This window comes from Chenopodium album, chromosome 5 (assembly GCF_948465745.1).
Source record: "Chenopodium album chromosome 5, dcCheAlbu1.1, whole genome shotgun sequence".
In the NCBI taxonomy this organism is placed as follows: domain Eukaryota; kingdom Viridiplantae; phylum Streptophyta; class Magnoliopsida; order Caryophyllales; family Amaranthaceae; genus Chenopodium; species Chenopodium album.
This window is the reverse complement of record NC_137838.1, coordinates 33,393,778-33,403,599: the sequence shown is the minus strand read 5'-3', so window position 1 is coordinate 33,403,599 and position 9,822 is coordinate 33,393,778. Positions and strand designations below refer to the sequence as shown.

Below are 9,822 nucleotides of genomic sequence, written 5' to 3'. Positions count from 1 at the left end.
ATAGCCTCCTTTAGCTTCCAAAAGCTCTCAGTAGCATGACCCCTACCTTGATGGTACTTGCAGCGCACATTTGGATTCCAACTAGGCAACCTCTTCTCAAGCGGGGGATCTTGAAGAGGTCCAATAGGAGTAATGAAAGTGCAGTTGGTACTCAAGAAGGGGGGGTTGAATTGAGTACAGGGCAGTGTTAAGAATTATTGGATTTTCTTCTCTATTTATGTAGGGGGACCAGGTGATGAACTGGTCCTGCAGCGGAAACAGAAAATTCAATAAATAATCAACACAAAGATTTAACGAGGTTCAGCTCAACTCTGAGCCTACGTCCTCCACTACCCTAATTACTTTTATTAATCAACTCTGAAAAACAAAAGCAATTACAAATGATCACACTCGTGATCCCCACACCTAACTCTAGGTGTCACTTCGCACTTGAACTCACAAGCACTTGCACTCACACTCGTAAATGCTACCCAATCACTAACCTCTTAGTGATTCAATACAAACCCTTTGTTTCCCTCTAAATGCTTCCTACTCAAAGCTTACAAGAGATAATTACAAAACAATCCTTACTGTGTGCATAAATAGTTTGTAAGAGATGAACTAACTATTTCCCTTAGAGTGTATTTCGAGCTTTCAAAGATAGAGAAGTTTTTCAGAAAAGCTCACTCGAAATTCTGATCGAGTTTATGCTTTTATAAGGTTGGGAGATGAATTCTTTCGTGATCTTTTCAGATCATAACTTAGGTAAATAGAATATCTTTTATTTTGTAAATAAGAGATATTCTAAGATATTATTCTACTTTCCATAAATGGGTAGAATAATATATTCTAAGTTATATGCGAAATAATTCATCTCCAACTCTGCATAAACTGAATCAATTAGTTTAGTAAATATTCTCTAAGGATAGGAAATATATATTCCAGAAAATATTTACTGAACTAATGTCCAGGTTCATGAAACAAGCTACGAAGCAGCTGTTTCCCAACCTGTTAGTGTCCTAGAGATCAGGTCAACTTTTCCTGATCTCTACAACACTAAATATTCTAAGTAAGGGATACAGATAGCTCACGTACAAACATCCATGCACACTTAACATTATAAAGACTACAAAGATCAACTATCCTAATCTGAGAGACTTCATAATCTTCAAGTCTTGACGGCCTTCCTTGATAGAACATTCTGATACAGATTTCTTGAATGCTTTGATTCAAAAGAACTTCATATTGCCTCAAGTACTTGGGATAGCTGTTCCTGTTCAAAATGTCAGTTGATATAATATAAAACCAACAAGAACCAGCTAGTCAGCTGTTTGTCATCACTCAAAACCTTAAGTGACTCAACAAGTAATGAGTCCCTTGGCATGGAATCGATCGAAAGCATCATCGTAGCTAATTCCAATAGGGGTAAAATCCTTTTTTTGTTGCTTTCTAAATCCTCGATTATCCATGGCTAAGATCTCATTATGGTCGAAAGTACCAATACTGTTACTAGAGTAGATGTTTTCGGAAGAAGAAGGATAGTCGTTCTTCTTCCCTTTACAACGACTGTTACTATCGTTACTAATCTTGGCCTTCTTGTCGCGCGGAGGAACATAAAGGAGATTTGAATCAATGAAGTCTTGAACACGATCCTTGAGGGCGAGACACTTTTCGGTAGTGTGACCGCGACCTCTATGGTATCAACAATAGGAATTTGGATCCCAATTGGGAAAACGTTTTTTAGATGGAGGGTCTTGACTGGGACCAATGGAGTGAATAAGACCTTGATCATGAAGGCAGTCAAAAGCTTCATTATAAGTCATTCCTATTGGTGTGTATTCTTCAATGGTCCGTTTTGCCCGTGGCTTAGGAGCATTGAGTTCTTCATTAAACCCTTGGCGAGAATTTTGTTCGATGGCCATCACCCGATTTGCTAATCCTTCTACCACATTCAAGAGCATGGCAATGACATCTTGCAGTTTTCGAACGTCCTCTTTCAGATTTGACGAGTCTTCCTTGGTATTATCTAAGAAAAGACTTTCATCATCCTCAATCATGGCCACTTCATCGAGAGAGCTTATATAGGCTGTCTCGATCATGGGTTCTCCTACAGGTGTGATAAGAAGTGATGAATCAAAGGATGTTTGGTTTTCTTCGATGGCTAGAATCTCAGAAGTTTCATTGTTATCGATCAGATCTTGATAGCTTCTTTGAGTTTCCAACACTCCTCGGTGTCGTGACCCTTTCCTTGGTGATATTGCAGTGCTTATTAGGATTCCACTGGGGTGGCCTGGCTTCTGGAACTGGATCTTTGATGGGCCCTATGGGCATGACTAGTCCTTTGTGGTGTAGCTTCTCGAAAGCTGTTTCATAGCTCATACCAAGTGGAGTGAACACCCTTTTTGACCTTTGGATTCGTGATTTAGAGGTGTTCGTGGCTTGTACCTCATTAATGGAAAAGAAAGAAGAACGACGCCAAAAACTGTAGGGAATATTTCAAGCGTTAACCCCCTATCTTAAACCCCACTGTGGTCATACACTAAAGTACGGTGGCGTCCAAAGGGAAAGAAGATAGAGCAAAAGAGTCGCCAACAAGTTTTTTAAGGAACTTGTAAACCGTTCACAGGGTGAAGGTTACACCCTTAACGATCCAAGAGATCGTCAACTCCATAAGGTCTTGAACCAAATAGTGTTCGGGGATGAAGGTACAAATCCAACCTAAAAGAGATTAAACCTGCCCTAATAATAGGCCTCTACTTTATTCTGATCGTATTCATGTGCGCTTCTTGACTAACATGCAATCAATAGGTTTAACCCTAAACCTGTTTATCTATGTTGGTTGAATGTAATGCACAAATAAATCTATTATTGGCGATCACTTGAATTATAATCAGATTAACCCTAACAAGATTATTAATTATCTTATATAAGCGTGATTACAAGTACTAATTCCCTTTAAACATGCATAAAAGGCGGGATCAAGCAATAACAATAAATATATACCAAGCAACATAATAATAATCATCATAATAATAATTATATTTATCATAATCATGTTAAAGCATAATAATATATAGCAAGATCCTAGGCATGATACTAACAAGATTAATAACAAACCCTAGCATGTCACTAAACAATAAAAATCAAAGCTTTAGCCCTAACATGATACTAACAATCATAAATATTAGGAAGAATAGGAAGCATTGCAGGAAACACAATTGTCGTATTTCATATTAGAAATTATAGTTGTTACCCTAAACATGATACTAGGAAGATCAAAACGCCCTAACATAACACTAGGAATCATAATAACAACCTAGACATGATTTCTATATCATAATAACAATGTAAACAATTAAAGCACTTACTTGGATGCCTCGTATCTCTTTCTAATAACAAAATACACGCGTTAGTAACTTCAAGGAAAATATTAAAATCAAAACAATTAAATTAAATAATTAAAAGAGAGATTCGGGACCAAACCCTCAAAAATTAAAACCTTTCACGTGTAGGGCGAAGGCAACTTCGAATATGGCTAGGTGTGTCTAGATCTAATGAATGCGGAATTTTGTATTTGAGAGAAGGCTAGTTTAGAAAAGAGAGAGAGAGAAATGGTAGATTGTAGATGAAAACTGATGATTGATGATGAATGTGGATGAATGAAAACGGAGTTTTTACGACGTTATTTATAAAGAAAATCAGCCAAAAAGATAAAATATCAAAACAGAGTTCTGGCGCAGATAAAATTGGATTAGCGCCAACGCTGGCTATTAGCGCCAGACGCCAACATTAGCGCCAAGCGCCAAGCGTAGCGCCAGGCGCTACAGCTGGCGTTTGGCGCAAATCTAGAAATTCACATGTTTTCTTAAAATCAGATAAAAATTGCCGTACAGGAGGATAAAATCGCATCTTTCCTTAAAAACGCTCTTTGATTTTAATTAAAACTCTGAAAAGTCAACAAAAGTCAATTTATCAATGCTAATTAAATTAGGAATGAAAAGAACCTTCTAGAAGAATCTAGAAGACTAAAACCATTCCTAATTTCATTAGGAATGATAAATCTATATTAGGCCCTCCCCTAGATCATTGGGTCGCATATAAGGCTCAAACCAGGCCTAGTTCAGTAACTTGGCCATAACTTCCTCAATATTCATTGGAATTGGGCTTATAATATATCTTTGGAAAGATCTTTTCAAGCCCCATCCAACTACACTACTATTGGACCCATATCATGGACCAACCAAACTATATTGGCTGTTTTCTTAAAATAAGTTTTCAAAAACAGAGAGAAGAGAAAAGAAATTAAAACTTTCCGCAACATTAAACTTTCCACACTTTCACTTCATTCGATTATGATTCGACGTGAAAGGTACTCATCACTGGGTTTGGTTTTGGGGAGACACAAATGGGTGTCTACAGTAATGCATATCTAACGGAAGAGATAGGGTACTTTTTCTCTAACTACTTCCAACAAGGAGTGGATACCAAAACACGTGACTTAGGTCGTAATGTGCATGATGATGTTGAAAGCACTTTGGATGATAGTGTTCCAGAACTGTTTAGGGTTGATTATGGACATGCTTCTACTAGTAGAGTTCGTCGCTTTTTGGATGAAAAAGAACTACAACATGCTCACTTATATGTTTTGGGAAATAGCGGCATTCTGGAACCATATGAGAGGTATTAAATTTATATATTATCACACTCATTAAGATTTCATTGAATTTTGCATCGTATCCAATGTCGACCACCTTCATTAATACTCTTTCTCTGGTTATATGGAAGGGGGTTTGAGGACCACATTGTTCAAATGCAACCACTAGGTGAAAAAAGAAGATTGGCACCGCCCTAAGGCCAGGCCACCGGTTTTTAAAAACTAGTGGGGAAAATGTGGGGAAAAATAGGCGGGATTTTGAGGGGAGGTTTTTGCCACCGGTTCAAACTAAACCGGTGGCAAAAAACATTATTTTCACCGGTTTGAACCGGTGGCTTTTCCTTTTAAAAAAAAAAACGCCCCTTATAAAAACCCAAACCCTACTCTCAAATCACTCAGCCTCCCTCATTCTCTCTCTCCTCTCCTCTCCTCTCTCTCCTGATCTCATCTCATCTCCAAATCTCATCTCCTCCCCAATCTCATCTCCTCTTTCCTGCTCTCTCATCTCACCAACACCGCCGTCGTCCCTCTTCTTATCTTTCCTACTCTCTCGTCTCACCACCACCGCCGCCGTCGACTTCTTTCCCCTCTCAATCTCTCCGACCTCCCTCTATCCCTCTTCTTTCCCCTCTCGATCTCTCCGACCTCCCTCTGTCTTCTGCCCACCACCACCAACGCCACTAACCACCACCGCCACCAAGTCCGAAATCAACCCCAACTTGTAAAATTCGAGGTTATTTTCAGGTAAAATTCGAGGTTAGTGGCTTAGTGCATGTAGTTGGGTTTAATTATTCGGGGTTAGGGTTTCTGGGTTTAATTATTTATTTTACATGCCTTGACTTTTTTTTTTGGGTTTGATTGTTGTAATATTGTTCGAAATTGATGGGTTTAATTGATTTTGGAATTTTCTGGGGTTAATTGATTTTGTTTAGTTGTATACGTTTAATTGAGTTTCGAAATTTCTGGTTTAATTTCAAAATTGATTGGTTCGATATTGTTTGAAATTTCTGGGTTTAATTTTTTGTTGGGTGTGATTGATTTTCGAAGGTTTATGGGTACATGCATGATATCTGGGTTTTTTTTTTTGAGTTTTAATAATTTCTGGGTTTTTTTGTTTTTTTTTTTTCTGGAATTTTGTTTGATTTCTGGGTTTATGGTTTTTTTTTTCTTTATTTTTTTCGCAGCTTATTTATATTAATCAATTTATTTTTTTGTTTTAATTGATGCAGGTATAATGATTTATATCTTAAATTGAAGAATCAAGATGCAGGAATATTGATATAGATGTTGTATGGGTTTTTTTTTTATTTTAATGTTGTAACTTTTATTTTTTGATTTATATTGTAAATTTTTTTTATTTGTATGTTGTAATTGTTAGATTATATTGATTTATATTGTAATTTTGATGTCCGTAATTGTGATCTATATCGAGCAATTAGTAGATTAGAAAACTGTTCAGTAATAAAATTATGATGTTGCGTTTCCAATTGTTTGATTATTTAATTTATTCGCTTTTTTTTTAAGAAAAACGAGCACTCAATATCAACACTTTTATTATATTTAAAGTGAATAAAACAAAACAAACAAACAAAAAAAGTTTTACATGGACTATTGCCACCGGTTAACCGGTGGCATTAATTTAATATCAAAAAAAAAAAAAAAAGCGGGACGTGTGTATTGCCACCGGTTAACCGGTGGCAATAACAGTTTTTGCCACCGGTTTTGAACCGGTGGCCTTGCTTCAGTTTATTGCCACCCCCCAAATGCCCACCGGTTCAAAACCGGTGGCATAGGGGGGTTTTGAACCGGTGGCCAATTGATATTTTCTACTAGTGAACCCACTATTCGCAAAGAAGATGTGTGGATTAAACATGAAGCTGAATTTTCCTCGAGTGGTTTAGGTTGAAAGTGAGTATGATACGCATTTGACATCAACACGTTTTCTTACTTTGTTGCTATAACTTCACGACATATATCAATTTAATATAATTCTGCCATATGAGCAGGTGATTCAAGAAAAGCCAAATGATGAAATATTGTTTGCTTTGGCTATGGGCCCATCTAAGCGAGTGCGTACTTGGAGCCAATTCTATGTGAACGGATACAAATTCCAAACTTATGGCCATGGAAAACATAAGTCAACAATGAATTATGGAGTAAGTGTATCCAATGAAGATGGTGGTGATTATTTTGGGTTTCTAGAGGATATCATCGAGTTGGAGTTCACTGGTGCCCTACGGACTCATAAGACTGCTCTTTTTAAGTGCAGTTGGATGGACTCCACTAGGGGTATGAACATTGATCAATACAAGCTTGTAGAAGTTAATCATACCAAAAAATACCCCAAGTACGATCCATTTGTGCTTTCTTACCAAGCCAACCAAGTCTACTATGCACCTTACCCAAGTCGGAAAAGAGAAAAGGCTCAATGGTGGGCAGTGTTCAAGACAAAGGCGAGGTCTGTTGTTGATGCACCAGTTGACGAAGACTTCCTACAAGAAACCAGTGCTGACACTCCAACTCTTTGTGCTCCAGATGACATTCCGGACTATGAAGGTGATGAAGATGGATTTGGAGATTCGAATACTGAAAATGAAGTGTTGCCCGATGCCCCTCTAGATGAGTCCAGTTTCGAATCTACTGATAGTGAGGACGAGGATGAGGATGACGGATTTTGGGATGACGATACCGATGATGATCTTAGTGCTGATGGGGAGGGTGATTTAACTGAGATTTAGGAGATTGATTGTAACCTTGTTTTAACATTTTAATTATGTAATATTAATGGATTTCAATTTATTTTAAAAGATCATCCTAGTTATAATGTGAGATACTTTTGTAAATATGTTATTATTTATATTTTGCAAAGCCAAGGTTATGTGTGACAGTAGCTTATAGATCGTGATATAACATGATTATATGATTTTTACCGATATTCATAATTTTTTTCTTATTGTAGGTTGTCATGGCTGGTGGTGGTCGTCGGAAGCTGGGACATGCCACCCCGAGAAAATTGTTTCCGTCGACAAGCCATGCAAATACGGAAACTTCTCCGAAAGTTACCCCATCCCCTCAGTCATATGTAGATGGTTCTGGGACATCTACTCAGGTTCCTCAGACGCAAGATGGTAACTCTCCTATGGGTGAGGTACCTACCCCCGTTGCGAGAAGGACTTTTCACCCTACAGGGTTATGGTAAGTTATTCATGGTTATCTTAATTTGCATTCCAACTTGAACAATCTTGGTTAGATTTGTATGTAATGACTTCATTTGTTTGCTTATTGGTACTAAGGTTCGATGATAACACCGTGAGCACCTCCATTACAAATATTTTTCAAGCACATTGGCGCAAACCATGGCTTAACTATGAAATGGTTGACGAGGTTACTAAGACTCATTGGTGGAACTCGTTTACGGTATTATAAAACCCCCAAGTTTAGTTTACTCATCTAACTTTGGTGTTTGTTGGTTACTTATTACAATAAATTATTATACATTTTATTTTTCTTGTTTGCAGAAACAATACCTTTGGAATGCTGATCTTGATACCCTTGTGAAGAAGGAGTATGAAAAGAAGGCACATAAGAGGTTGAAAGAGATTACAAACAATGTTTCGGTCAGAAACAAGCCAGTTCCCAGATGGATGGGACAGTGTATGTTTGAGCAAATTATGGCGAAAAAAAAGGATCCGGTTTTTCTGGAGAGGTCACGAAAAGCAAAGAAGAACAGGAGGGGCGGCTCCCTGTCTAATCCAATTGAGCCGTCACACTTCCAAGGTTCTATCACTGCATCAAAGCATGCAAAGAAGATGGTAATACTTAATGGTATATAATGATAATGATAAATTTTAGTAGTTACATACACTAAGCATTTAAGGAGTTATTTGATTTGTGCAGGCTCAGAAAGCCAGTGGAGTGCTTCCAACTGCCCCTGAGGTGTTCCTAAAGACACATTTCAAGGAAGTTCTAGGAAAAGGAAAAGTTGCGGCTAACAAGAGGGCACAACAAATCTCGGTAACACATTTAACTTTGGAAACTAATGAAATTGTTTTTTAAGGAAAAAAGCAAAACATAGGCACTTATACTTGTGATTTGAAACTTGAGGCACCTAACTTTGGAAACTAATGTGTTGTTTGAATGACAAACTCTTAGAATATATCAAAAACAAAGAAAATGGGTAAGTTACAAGGCCATTTAAGCCATTTTAGCCTAGTTATGAACCTATAGCCTTGTATATGTTTGAAAATGTGTATGTTTTAGCAATTTATGCCTATAAACATGTTTTTTATGCTAAATATGAGTTGTTTGATTGATAAAATCTTAGAATATAGCATAAACAAAGAAAATGGGTAAGTTAGAAGGCCATTTATGCCATTTTAGCCTAGTCATGAACCTATAGCCTTAAATATGCATGAAAATCTCTATGATTAACAATTTGAACCTATAAACATGTTTTGTATGCTAAATATGAGTTGTTTGAATGACAAAATCTTAGAATATAGTAAAAACAAAGAAAATGGGTAAGTTAGAAGGCCATTTATGCCATTTTAGCCTAGTTATGCCCCTATAGCCTTGTAAATGCTTGAAAATATCTATGATTAACCAATTTGAACCTATAAACATGTTTAATATGCTAAATATGAGTTTTATTATTGATAAAATCTTAGAATATAGCATATACAAAGAAAATGGGTAAGTTAGAAGGCCATTTATGCCATTTTAGCCTAGTTGTGAACCTATAGCCTTAAATATGCATGAAAATCTCTATGATTAACCAATTTGAACCTATAAAAATGTTTTGTATGCTAAATATGAGTTTTTTGATATAAAAAATCTTAGAATATAGCAAAAACAAAGAAAATGGGTAAGTTAGAAGGCCATTTATGCCATTTTAGCCTAGTTATGCCCCTATAGCCTTGTAAATGCTTGAAAATGTCTATGATTAACCAATTTGAACCTATAAACATGTTTAATAAATATGAGTTGTTTGATTGATAAAATCTTATAATATAGCATAAACAAAGTAAATGGCTAAGTTAGAATGCCATTTATGCCATTTTAGCCTAGTCATGAACCTATATCCATGAATATGCATGAAAATGTGTATGTTTTAGCAATTTGAACCTTAAAACATGTTATGTATGCTAAATATGAGTTTTTTTATTGACAAATTCTTATAATATAGCAAA

The 9,822-nt window shown here is 36.5% G+C and overlaps 1 long non-coding RNA gene across 1 annotated transcript; it reads left to right on the top strand.

The window, feature by feature from the left end:
* The first annotated feature begins 5,115 nt into the window (after nucleotides 1–5,115).
* LOC145630661 (uncharacterized) lies at nucleotides 5,116–6,120 on the top strand. Its single transcript, XR_014112161.1, has 2 exons — nucleotides 5,116–5,377; nucleotides 5,863–6,120. It is a non-coding gene; the product is annotated as an uncharacterized LOC145630661 (long non-coding RNA).
* The last annotated feature ends 3,702 nt before the right edge of the window (nucleotides 6,121–9,822 follow it).